The sequence below is a fragment of the Geotrypetes seraphini genome, chromosome 6 (assembly GCF_902459505.1).
Source record: "Geotrypetes seraphini chromosome 6, aGeoSer1.1, whole genome shotgun sequence".
Classification (NCBI taxonomy): Eukaryota; Metazoa; Chordata; class Amphibia; order Gymnophiona; family Dermophiidae; genus Geotrypetes; species Geotrypetes seraphini.
Window position 1 is genome coordinate 73,493,575 of NC_047089.1, and position 12,178 is coordinate 73,505,752.

Genomic DNA, 12,178 nt, shown 5'->3' on the forward strand with positions numbered 1-12,178 from the left:
ATGGCTGCAAACTCTGGTGTGGAGCCAGCTTCTTCTACTTCCATCCAGTCTAAGGCACTACCCTCACTTGAGCCTGCAACCAACTCCTTAGGAAGATATCTGTGTCTTTTCCCTAGCCTCTCCAACAACCTAGTCAAATCTACTGGCTTTTCTTATGGGGAGCCACGCCATGTCCTGGCTAAGCTATATCTCACCTGGGTCTCTCTCTGGCTCCCCCGGTGGGCACTAGGAAAATAACACAGACCACGGCAGGCACGGAGTCTGACTGGTCACTATATATATCTATCTATCTATCTTGTGACGCCAAAGACCAGGCTCGGGTCACATAAACCTCGGCCGAGTGTAGACAAGTTAATTGGTAGCTTGGACTACCCACAAGGATAAGGCTCAAAAATAGTCCAAGTCTCAAATAAGGAGTCAAAAATCTTTTATTCAGATTCTCCTACAGGAAACTTGCCAAAACCACAAATAATAAGGACTTAATCCAAACAAAAACCACAGGCAAAAATGGCTTCCAACTCTAGTTCAGGTCTGACAGAGCAATATCTGTTTACCTTAACAAAATGATTGCTTTTGCTCCCTAAGCATTCTTTACTTCTTCTGTAGCTTCTGGCCAGACTGAACAACCGTGCCAGTTACTATTCCATACCAGCTCTGGCCCTTAGAAAACACATTTTAAAACTTTCAGTTCAAACACCAAAATGCCCCAGTTTTGAAAATTCTGACACTGGAGGGTTCTCTTCTAGTACAAACTCTCAAGGCACGGGATCCTTTCCTTTGCTCTATAGATCAGCTTGTACAGTATAGATCTCCCTTCAAGACCCCAACTAGTTGTTGTGCCTTCACAGTGTCTTCCACTTTCACTACCTGATCTATCCACAGGCTTTTCTTAGTAAGCATTCACTCCCCTCCCAAAAAAAAAACAACCCTATCCCCCCACCACTAAAATAACCGTTTGCTTGTATTCCTACACAATGGCTGGCCTCTGCCCAGCTGCCTATTATCCAAAACATTCACTATTTGCCTTGGTTTCATTCCATTTATGGTTCAAAAACAAAACATACTGCTTTTAACAGCCACTCACTCTCAGAGCAGATTCTAGCTCATATCCTCATAGCTTGGCAGTACTGTGTAATCTTCCTCCATTTCACAGGAGCTCAAACTTTCTCCATTTCTACTTCATTTGCATCCTCAAGCAAAAAGTCCTCCCAAGCTTCCCAATCTTGTGCTCCTACCTGCTCCTGGTGAAGTAATGAAGCCTGCTGCTTCCCTGCTCTTGGCTGTAGAGATCTGATTTCCTCCCTCTGTTCAGTAACTTTGGAAATCCGTGGCTGCTTTCTGTTGGAGAGAGCTCCACCATTGATGCATGGCTTATTTAGGTAAACAAGATAGAAAAAAATGCCATGGTTGGAAAATTGTTTTATATGAAAAAGAAACACCCAAAAATCTTTTTAAATGCATGTAACATAAATCTACAGGATTTAATACACTGGCAGTAAATGCATTATGATACAATTTAACCCATTTCAAAACCACAGTAGTTTACTATCAAATTATGCTTATTAATAAAATCATTCAAATTGTTTTTTGTCTTTGCAGATAGTCTTGAATAAAGATACACAAAACAGTATAAAATGTGCAAAGTAAAAAGTTGACCAAATGCAATAGATTAGAAATGTTCCCTTCCCAAAAGAGCTTATAAATCATGATAAAGAATACACACACACACAAAAATACCATATCATACCAGTTTCAGGGATTAATGGGACAGTTCATTCACAGGGTATAATTTATACAAATTGGATTCTTTATTTAATAACCTGGGATATAAAACAATCCAGGAATAAAAGAAATAAATATTCCAAGGCAGAAAGCAAATATAACTGCACAATCTTTGATTTTTATACAATTTCATTATCATATAAATAGCTCACATGGATATCTTTTAAACATTAATTATGATAAATATAACAGTAAAAAATTAAGATAAATTGAGCTTGTTTGAAAGTTCTACACAGAGTTGTAGCTACAGCACTTTTGGTTATAATTGCACTGAGCTCTAATAAAGTTTTTGTATTTCAGTATTGATTTACAATATGTTTACTCTTTGTACACACTACTAAACTGTAAAATTGTCTTTTTATGTTTTAATTTTTCTGTATTTATATTTCTGCATTCACAGTAATATGACAGACAACAGCTTTGCCCAAGGCTTTGCAACTTAATAATACCTAGGAAGAATCTGATCTTCTTATATTTGTTGCAGGATCCACAGTTGAAGCAAGTCAAAACATACCTAAAGGCTAATAATTACTATCATTGAAGAATGTAAGGAGCCTGGTATTTAAAAAAGACTTCATTTGGTGCTTATGTAAATCTCAGAAGACTATTTCTTTAATATGGCCAGTCCTATGTAAAATGTTATACAACATAAAGTAGTGTTTCCTAAGTAAATCCTGGAGTACACCCTTGCGAGTCAGGTTTTCAGGATATCCATGATGAATATGCATGAAATATATTTGCATGCAATGTAAGCAGTGTATGCAAATCAATTCCATGCATATTCATTGTGGATAGTCTGAAAACTTGACTGGCAGAGGTATATTCCAGGACTGACTTGGGAAACACTGACTTGCCGTTGCAACATGGTCATAGACTGGAAGGCAGATTGGGAACAGGCCAGGAGTGTGCTATTTATAAATGGAGTGGCAAAATTCAGGTGCTCTGAAAATAACTCCCATAAAATGTGAAACCAGTAAAATGACATGGCTAACCTATGTGTAGGAATGGCAACATGCTCAGTGCTTTCATGAATATTTAACTGTGCATTTTAAATGGATGGTATTGTTGAAGATAGATGCAGTATAAAAAGTGTCACCACTAGCATTTTATCTGGGAGACTAGGCTGATGAAATTCCAACAATTTCCAATTTCATTTGTCAAAGATATCTAGGAACATTTGAAATCCTTTTAGATATTAAGCCATGAGAGATAGGCACTAGAGGCCGGATTCTGTTACTGGCATCCAAGTCGGCAGCCGCCTTAAAAGAGGCCACCAATCGCCGTCAGTCATTTGAGGGTGCCGATTACAGAATCGTGCCTATTCAGTCAAGATAGGCAGCTGAAATTTAGGCCTGTAAAAACCTGGCCTATATTTTAGCTGCTTATCTTTGCCACTAAACCGCAGCAGCCCCCCTTCCCCCATCAGCTGAGTAGCAGGGACTCCCCAAAGCCACAATTCTGTAACCGGCACCCAAGTCGAAATTGCCTGTTAATCATTTGAGGGCACTGGTTACAGAATCGCAGCTTTGGGGAGTCCCTACCATTCAGATGACCCCCCCCCAACTGGCAGGAAGAATGCCCACTCCCTCATGCCAGAACCTCCAAAACAACCCACAGAAGGAGTGATGCCCAATCCTTCCTACTGCCACCCCAAAACATCCTCGGCAGGAGAAATGCCCACTCCCTCTTGATGGCACCCCCTAACATCCCTGGCAGAAAGGATGCCCACTCCTTCCTGTTAGTACCCCTCCCCAAACACATGACTCCTTGAACACCCCCCTAACCTCCCCCCATACCTTTATCTGCAAGTTTGGCCATAGGGATGCTTACTCCCTCTGGTCGATAGGCTCGCCTCTTCAGAATGGCATGTCTTCCCCTTTCTGTTGCATCCTGGGATACATCATGGAGGTTCCTAAGAACCTGATTGGCCCAGGTACCTAAAGCCCCTCCACAGGAGGGGTTTTAGGCACCTGGGCAATCATAGTCTTAGACTTCTTTTCCAGTGTATCCCAGGATGCACCGAGAAGGGGAAGACCTGCTATTCTGAAGAGATGGGCCTGCCAGCCAGAGGGAGTAGGCTTTCCTCTGACTGAACTTTCAAATAAAGGTATTGGGGGGGGGGCGCAGATTACACATCACTGATCACTTTCCCTTTACAAAAGCTAGCTTTGCAGACTATATCTCAACTGCTCTATTATTCTTTTGCCCTGTTTATCCAGCTCCCAAACTGTCCAACTTGCTCACCAGTCTTTGGTGTGAAAAGGTTTCAAAAGCTTTTCTGAAAACCATGATATTGTTAAATCTAACACTGTTACAGGATCTAGTAGCAACAGACAGTATAATTTCTAAATCAGGAATTTAATAAGGAATCATATCATAAGGAAAGTTTTCAGTTCACTTAAAAATATCTATTAATTAATTTTTCAGATATTCACACAATGCAATGTGATTTTAGTGAATAATTAGGGCCTTAAATTTTGAACTATTGTTCTGAAAAAAAAGTTGATGAGATGTCAATCATACATTAGCATGACAATCAACCCAAGTTCTCATAGTTTTGTTCTGAACTACTCACTAATATTTTAAAATTCAAGTCATGCAATGTTCCTCTGAGGTAAAATAACAATAAATTTTGTATAAACTGTGAATCATACTCACTTTGTTATGAGTGAAAAATATTTGTTCTATAAAACTAATATTGGCAAACTATATACAGAAAGATTATGCATTATTAAAGATGCTGTATGCAGTCTCCAATATGGCTAAAACCTTATACACAACGTAGCCTCTTTGGGAATTAAAGGCTAATATATTTTATGAAGTATGAATAAATATATCAATCACTTGTGAGGCATTGACCCAGTTGCTGAACAATATTGTTTTTGCTACCCTTTGCTGCCCCCTAATAGACAATATACCTCTGGTATTAATAATGAACAGGCTCATTCAAATTCATTTCTAATACATTTAGTACTCGTAGCAATGTGGTGATGCTATAGAAAATGACTGTTAATAATGTTTATACTGGATGAAATACATTTGCTGAAATGTAACTACCAAGCAGGGCTTTCTTCGCTTAAAATAAATATTTTATTGTTTATTAACGAGCAATATACTAACTTGAAGGCAGGCACAGTTTGTTGAAACTTTTTCAAATAGCAGTTTTTACCATAAATTTGGGCAACAAATTTCAGAGTTGAATTACACATTGAGTGAAGAAATACGTATTTCTCTGATTTGTTTTAAATTTGCATAGTAGCTTTATTGCATCCTCCTAGTCCTTAAGCAAGCAATACACATCTACCTGTTTCACTCCACTTAGGGCTCCTTTTACTAAGCTGTGCTAGTGGTTTTAGTATGCGCACTAGACGCTAACGCCTCCATTGAGCTGACGTTAGTTTTTCCGCGTAGCACGTGGGGCAGCGCGCGCTAAAAACGCTACCGCAGTTTAGTAAAAGGAGCCCTTAGTATTTTACAGACCTCCATCACATCTCTAGCTTTTTAATCCCTTCCTTATAGGGAACTCAACCCATTCCCTTTATCAATTTTGTCACCCTTCTTTTTTTTTTTTTTCTAATGCCGCTATATCTTTTTTGAGATGCGGTGACCAGAATTGCTCACAATATTTGAGATGAGGTCGGGCCATGGAGCAATACAAAAGCATTAGAATATTCTCAGTTTTGTTCTGCATTCCTTTTCTAATAATTCCTAACATTCTATTTGCTTACTTAGGGGTCCTTTTACTAAGATGTGCTAACCAATTTAGCGTGTGCAAACTGATTTAGCGCACACTAATCGATTTAGCGTGCACAAAAGATTAGCGCGTGCTAAATACTAAGGTGCCCATTATATTTTCAATTGGTTAGTGTGCCTTAGTAAAAGGACCCCTTAGTTAGTATTATCAACAAACACCTAAATCCTTTTTTTTCTGGGTGATGTCTCCTAATGCAGAACTTTGCATCATACAGCTATAGTTTACATTGCTCTTTCCTACATGTATATGGCATTGAAAAATCAATGCTGAAACCCCCTCCCCCCAAAAAAAACCCCAATGTGCTAAGCACTCCAAATTGAGCATCATTTATAGAGCAGCATTTGGCACAGGGATCCAAATCTAAACTTTGGTGAAAGGATTTACAACAACTGAAACCTGGTATAAATTATCACACCTAAATTAGGTACAGGTTTGCCTAATTCTGTAGCATTGTATATAAATTCCAGGAATGTACCTGCCCCACCCATGCTGCTCCCATGGCCACACATCCTAGCTCTAATAATTGATTACTGATGAGAGTTGGCTTATGCAATTAAATAGCACATATGCCTAAATTTATGCTTGCAATTTTTAACACCATATATAGAATAAGGGGGGTAAATGTAATCTGTCATTTTGATGCCCAGTCTCATGAGATTCTCTTCCAATTTTTTTTACAATACTCTTGTGATTTAACAACTTTGAATAACTTTGTGTCATCAGTAAATTTAGGACCTCTTTTGCTCCGAAGCTGTTCCAATATTCATAAGAATTCTATGAGTGCTGGAGCAGCATCGGAGCATTTAATGGTCTGGATCACTATAGAAACATCAATTGCGGCTTAGTAAAAGGGGTGGTGGGATAATTTCCTCACTCATTATTCCTGTTTCTAATTCACTTATTAATATAGAATTATGAACATAAATTTAAAACTTAGCTCTAGTAAATTTTCAGATATACCAATTTTTTAGGCCCCCTTCCCTTTTTTTCAAGTAGGGCTTTTTAGCCCCCTCATACCTGTTGTCCCCTTATATCAAGTTAGGGCTTTTTATCACTGGCCGCTGTGGTAAAAGCTCCAATGCTCATAGAATTCCTATGAGCATCAGAGCTTTTACTGCAGTGGCTGGCAATAAAAAGCCCTAATGCAGCTTGATAAAAGGGGGTCTTAGAGCCTAACTCTTAACTTTAGGAGCTTAAATCTTTGAATGTATTTTTTTTTTTTGTTATTATTTTTATTTTTGTATACCTGTTTGTTTTGAATATCAGGCCTTGTGTTTATTTAAAAAGTGGGTAGCAGGGGTCTTAAAATCCCTCCTTGAGGACTGCAATCCAATCGGGTTTTCAGGATTTCCCCAATGAATATGCATGAGATCTATGTGCATGCACTACTATCGATGCATATTCATTGGGGAAATCCTGAAAACCTGACTTGTTTGCGGCCCTCAAGGAGGGACTTTGAGATTCCTGGGGTAAGGCAACAAGATAAATAAAAGTTCTCCATTTAAAAGTAGGTAGGGAAACTAGGAAGAGTATAAGATCTGTATGTATACTGTGATAAACTGCTGAAGAAATTACCCTATAAAGAGAAGATTTTCACAGTGGTGTTTGAGAATTGTGATATTGTTTGAAAAGGTGTTAACTAAAGTATTATGCCATATAAAACAGAAACATTTTGAAAGATCATACTGTCATACTGTCTCCCAGAATGGAGAAACTTTAACCAGGACTACGGCAGAACGAGACTTAGGAGTAATCATCAGTGCTGACATGAAAGCAGCCACCCAAGTGGAGAAGGCTTCATCTAAAGCACGGCAGATGATAGGTTGTATCAAGAGAAGCTTCGTCAACAGGAAACCTGAAGTCATGATGCCATTGTACAGAACTTGACTTGAACTAGCCACCAAAATAATAAACTTTAAACAAGCCGTATCGCATGAGTTCCTCAGAGTGCCACACGATTTTAACGTATGGTAGCTGTCCTCATAGGAATCTTTATAGTTTGCGATTTTTTCATAGTATATTATTTTCTTTTTTCATATATATATAAATTATAAAGTGCTTATGCTTAATATTGTAGTAGCAAATATGTCTTTTACTTAGCTTTTTCTAAACAAACTGGGTCTGGCTCAATCCCCACCGACACGTTTCATTATTTCATCAGGGTCGGGGACGGAAAACACTGGAAAGAGCAAAGCATTGTGTTAGTTTCAAATTATCAAACCCAGCAAGAAAAATTTTTGTTTAAAACTTGCTACAAAGCTTACCAGAGCAGTATGTTATCTTAGCAGAACGCTAAATCCATAATTAGTGAGCCGGAGGTGAAAATCCGCCGGCAAAATGGGGGCTATTAACTTAAAATTCTAGATCATGTGACTCAAACCTAGCCAATGATCATCACACAATCCACCCTTTACCTTAGACATTCCACCTGTCTATTAACGAAGTCATATGCTCGCTGTGAGCCAATCGCTAGTTAGATTTAAGCCATGGGGGTACATGGTGTTGAGCTTAAACATCCATCGCAATTCCTTGATATTTAAATTATGTTCATAATTTCCTCCCTCCCACCCGACATGAACTGTGTCAATAATACGCCATTTAAGATCAATGACAGTACTCACATGATTAACATCTTGAATTCTATTCCGCAGTCTCAAACTGTTGGTCTCCTGGTAACGCTAGACATCAAGGCATTATACACTATGATTCCCATACGAGGTGCATTAAATTTGCTTCAACAAATATTTACAAACCAAACTTATTGTCAGCGAATCTCTTCTGCCTTTTTGATGGAACTGGCAACACTGGTTCTTACTCAGAGTTATTTTTGGTGTAAAGGAGAGTTTTATTTGCAGACACATGGAATAGCTATGGGAGCTTCTTTAGCTCCCGCTGTTGCAACTCTGTACATGGCTCAATTAGAGGAACAACATATTTACACCTCCCCTTGGTTCCAAAACATTACTGTCTGGAGACGATTTCTGGATGACATTTTTGCATCTGGAATTCTGATGTCCACACTTTCAATACCTTTCTTGTGTGGTTAAATCAGGTAGACCCTAATATTCAATTTTCTGCCACCATTAATCATCAGGAGATACCTTTTCTAGACATGATCATTTTTAAATCACATGGGTTACTATTGACAACACTTTTTCGTAAACCCACTGATCGTAATAGTCTTCTCCGTTACCACAGTTTCCACCCTCAACAGCTTAAAAACAGCTTACCTCATAGTCAATTTCTACGTTTGAGGAGACTTTGCCATTCCTCTGCTGAATATAAGATCCAAGCACGGATACTGAAGGATCGGTTTCAACAACGTGGATATCCGAAACATATAATACGACAAGCATATACGCGTGCCAAATACGCACATAGATATTTGCTTTTGCAATACAAACAGAAATCGGAAGATGCCAATTCATTGGTATGTGTTCAACAATTCTCCCACCTGGCTTATGACATCAAGAATATTGTGCTTAAACATTGGCATATCATCAAATTGATCATGGGGAATGCATATGGTCCTCCCATTTTTGCCTTTAAAAGAACAAAAAATTTGGGTGAACTTATTGGCCATTACAAATACAAACAAAATGAGACCCCTGTAAAGAATGGGCACTATCGATGTGACCAATGTCAATGGTGTGAATATGCATTGGAAGGTGAAACTTGGTCTCATCCAGTTACGGGCCAGGTATATACAGCTAAAACGAGAACTAATTGTAAAACGGATCACGTGATTTATATGATCATGTGCCCGTGCCCAAAAATCTATATAGGGCGCACTAGTCGTCCCCTGCATATTCGACTCAATGAACATAAGTCACGTGTTAATACTGGAGTCGAGTCTGCACCATTGGTCCGCCATTGGTCTTTAATGAAACACAAAATCATTGATCTTAAATGGCGTATTATTGACACAGTTCATGTCGGGTGGGAGGGAGGAAATTATGAACATAATTTAAATATCAAGGAATTGCGATGGATGTTTAAGCTCAACACCATGTACCCCCATGGCTTAAATCTAACTAGCGATTGGCTCACAGCGAGCATATGACTTCGTTAATAGACAGGTGGAATGTCTAAGGTAAAGGGTGGATTGTGTGATGATCATTGGCTAGGTTTGAGTCACATGATCTAGAATTTTAAGTTAATAGCCCCCATTTTGCCGGCGGATTTTCACCTCCGGCTCACTAATTATGGATTTAGCGTTCTGCTAAGATAACATACTGCTCTGGTAAGCTTTGTAGCAAGTTTTAAACAAAAATTTTTCTTGCTGGGTTTGATAATTTGAAACTAACACAATGCTTTGCTCTTTCCAGTGTTTTCCGTCCCCGACCCTGATGAAATAATGAAACGCGTCGGTGGGGATTGAGCCAGACCCAGTTTGTTTAGAAAAAGCTAAGTAAAAGACATATTTGCTACTACAATATTAAGCATAAGCACTTTATAATTTATATATATATGAAAAAAGAAAATAATATACTATGAAAAAATCGCAAACTATAAAGATTCCTATGAGGACAGCTACCATACGTTAAAATCGTGTGGCACTCTGAGGAACTCATGCGATACGGCTTGTTTAAAGTTTATTATTTTGGTGGCTAGTTCAAGTCAAGTTTTGTTAGTTGACACGATAATTTGTGCACCAGTTTGTGTTTGCCATTGTACAGAGCCATGGTGAGACCTCATCTGGAATACTGTATGCAATTCTGGAGGCCACATTACCGTAAGGATGTGCTCAGAATTGAATCGGTTCAGCGGATGGCCACCAGGATGGTCTCGGGGCTAAAGGGTCTCCCGTATGAAGAAAGACTGAGCAAATTGCAGCGCTACACTCTCGAAGAGCGTAGGGAGAGGGGAGACATGATTGAGACATTTAAGTACATCACGGGATGGATCAAGGTGGAAGATGATATCTTTCTTCTCAAGGGACCCTCGACCACAAGAGGACATCCGCTCAAACTCAAGGGAGGGAAGTTTCGTGGAGACGCCAGGAAGTACTTCTTCACGGAGAGAGTGATTGAGCATTGGAACAAGCTTCCAGTGCAGGTGGTCGAGGCACGCAGCATCCTAGACTTCAAGAACAAATGGGATACCTATGTGGGATCCCTACGAGGTCATGCTAAGGGATAGGGTCACTAGGACTTGAATGAGTGGGTCAGTAGAGTGACAGTATAATTACAATTATACTTTAGGGGGTCAGTAGACTTAAGAGGGTGGGTAAATAGTATAGGCAGACTTGATGGGCTATAGCCCTTATCTGCCGTCATCTTTCTATGTTTCTATGTTTCTAAACTAATTGCAATGTGAATCATGAAAAGAATCTGCTAGAAGAAATTACCTTAGAAGCTCAGTTAGTCTCAAAGCTGAAAGAGTATGAAGTCAGAACTTCTACAGCTGAAATATGGCTGCACTTAAGAGAATTTAGCTGAAGGCAAAACTTAGGGAAAAGATGGATTATGGGATTAACTGATGAATTCTGTTTTTATTTTAAAATGGGTAACATGATAGTTACCCACTCCAGGCTCAATCTTTGACCTTTAAGCTTCTTAGTCAATAAAGAAGATAGATGCACAACAGGATTCAGGCATAAGCAAAGCAGGCATGTGCCTAGACTTCAAACATTTAGGAACTTGGGGTTAGATTCACTAAGGACACCGATCATGTCCCAACCACTTTGCGACCCTGACCTGATTCACTAACCTTACTCCTGATCCGATCCACACATGCAAATGAGGGGGAATGGCATGCAAAGGTAGGAAGGCAGGGATTCACTAAAAAATTTAATGAAGACCGACTGGGCTGGTTGATCAAAAAATAAGCGACTGCTGAGGAACAGTCGCTCAGGTCCTTTCCGACTGCCCTGTTCTCTGCCCCGACTCTCCTATTGCCGCCCTGCTCTCTGCCCTGACTCTCCTGCCCTTCCCCACAGTGAAAGCTCATGGTTATAACCTGCGGGTTTAAAGTGGATTAAAACCACAGGCTCGCAAAGTATAAAAAAAGTTTCAAGCTCTGTAAGCATGCGCAGATCATCTACAGGCAAAGAAAATGATCTGCGCATTCATTGGGATCGCTCTTCAGTGATTTCTGTGGTCGGTTGGGAGCATGATTCTGATCACCAGTGGCATACCTAGCATATGTGACACCCGGGGCCCATCATTTTTTGACACACCCCCATCTATATAAAAATATGATTTTTAGTAACAATCTACATATCGCACAACAAGAGTGTACCTAGGAAAAGGCAGCATCTTAAACACTGCAGTGAGCACTAGAACACCAACACATACATTGCAAAACTAAACAAACCACATCTTACACAGTCAATTGATCCAGTACAGTCTATGCTATCAGAAAGCCATGTCCCTTTCTTACACACAGACAGATACACCTTTGCCCAATATGGAATAATCACAAACTAAAAATAGAAATATGTAGACAAAAGTTAAATTGAACTGCCAAGAAACCAGACTCTGCATACAATGCAACATCACAAAAACAGTAATACATGTCCTCTAATACTGTGCAAAATATAAAGACAGTAGATGTAAATTTGAAAAACTGATACATAACAATCACCACTTTACAAATAAACAAATAAAAATAAAACAAATAATGAGAAATATGAAAATA

General features: G+C 39.2%; 1 long non-coding RNA gene across 1 annotated transcript in view; it reads right to left on the reverse strand.

The window, feature by feature from the left end:
* The window catches only part of LOC117361937, an 86,876-nt gene that overhangs the window by 22,974 nt on the left and 51,724 nt on the right, over positions 1-12,178 (reverse strand). Inside the window, exon 4 of the long non-coding RNA XR_004539761.1 lies at positions 1,236-1,370. This is a non-coding gene — a long non-coding RNA (uncharacterized LOC117361937). The remainder of the gene's footprint in view (positions 1-1,235; positions 1,371-12,178) is intronic.